The 1,583-nt window shown below is 35.8% G+C and overlaps 1 pseudogene; it reads left to right on the forward strand.

Annotated features, from left to right (window-relative positions):
• The first annotated feature begins 235 nt into the window (after positions 1-235).
• Positions 236-1,073, forward strand: LOC127185946 (dynamin-1-like protein; annotated as a pseudogene).
• The last annotated feature ends 510 nt before the right edge of the window (positions 1,074-1,583 follow it).

Raw genomic sequence — 1,583 nt, forward strand, 5'->3', positions numbered from 1 at the left:
CAGTGTATTTGTTTAAAGTGTGCAAACATATTTAGGCAGTGTGTACTCACTTTTAAACCAGTACTATTAACATATTGAATCCTAAATCATCAGACTAAAGTGGGCCTTTTTGTATTTGAGATCACTCAATGAGTATCATAAACTAAAGATAACATGTTCTTGTTTTCCTTGCTGATAATACTTCATGAAATGCCTGGCCATAACCTGAAAAGAGATTTTAATATTTGTAACACTAATGCAGTATTTGGAACTGTTCCATAAGGAAATGCAGAGGATCACCCAGCACTGTTGCAACTACAGTACACAGGAATTGTTATGGTTCCCTAAACTTAATGATGACATAGTTGAAGTAGTGAATTGTCTTCTTCGGAAACAGTTGCTGTTACAAATGAAATGGTATATAATTTAGTGACAATTGAACTAGCATATATCAACACAAAACATCCTGACTTTGCTGATGCGTGTGGGTTAATGAACAATAATATAGAGGAACAAAGAAGAAACAGGCTAGCAAGAGAACTACCTTCAGCTGTATCTTGAGATAAATTAATTCAGGACAACAGAAGAGAAACTGAAAATGTTGCATCTGGAGGTGGTGGGATTGGAGATGCTAGTCAGGAACCAGCAACAGGCAACTGGAGAGGAATGCTGAAAACTTCAAAAGCTGAAGAATGACTTGCTGAAGAAAAATCAAAACCAATTCCAATTATGCCAGCAAGTACACAAAAAGGTCATGCTGTCAATTTGGTGGATGTGCCAGCTCCAGCTGCATGAAAACTGTCTGCCTGTGAACAGCGAGATTGTGAGGTTATTGAAAGACTCATCAAATCGTATTTTCTAATTGTCAGAAAGAGTATTCAAGATAGTGTCCCAAAGGCAGTAATGCACTTTTTGGTTAATCATGTGAAAGATACTCTTCAGAGTGAATTAGTGGGGCAGCTGTATAAATCATCCTTATTAGATGACATTCTGAACGAGTCAGAGGACATGGCACAGTGCAGGAAAGAAGCAGCTGATATGCTAAAGGAGCCAGTCAAATTATTGCTGAAATGAAAGAAACTCATCTTTGGTGAATAGAATTATTATTTTGATGTCTGTAAAGAACTGTGTTGGCATAGACAGTGCATTGAATCTTTAGATTACTTTTGAGAAGATCATTATTTTTACTGATCCATGAACATGGGAGATCTTTCCGTCTTCTGATATACTCTTCAATTTCTTTCTTCATAGACTTGAAGTCCTTGTCATACAGGTCTTTGACTTGCTTGGTTAGAGTCACACCAAGATACTTTTATTATTTATTGCTATTATGAAGTGTGTATTTTCCCTAATTTCATTCTCAGCTTATTTGTCATTTGAATACAGGAGGGCTACTAATTCTTTTTAATTAATCTTGTATCCAGTCACTTTCTTGAAGGTGTTTCTTAGCTGTAGAAGTTTGGGGATCAGATATTTTGGGGTAACTTATGTATACCATCATATCATCTGAGAATAGTGATACTTTGATTTGTTTCTTTCCAATTCGTATCACTTTGATCTCCTTTAGTTTTCTTATGGCTCTTTCTTATTGCTCAAGTATTATA

Source organism: Acomys russatus, chromosome X (assembly GCF_903995435.1).
Source record: "Acomys russatus chromosome X, mAcoRus1.1, whole genome shotgun sequence".
In the NCBI taxonomy this organism is placed as follows: Eukaryota; Metazoa; Chordata; class Mammalia; order Rodentia; family Muridae; genus Acomys; species Acomys russatus.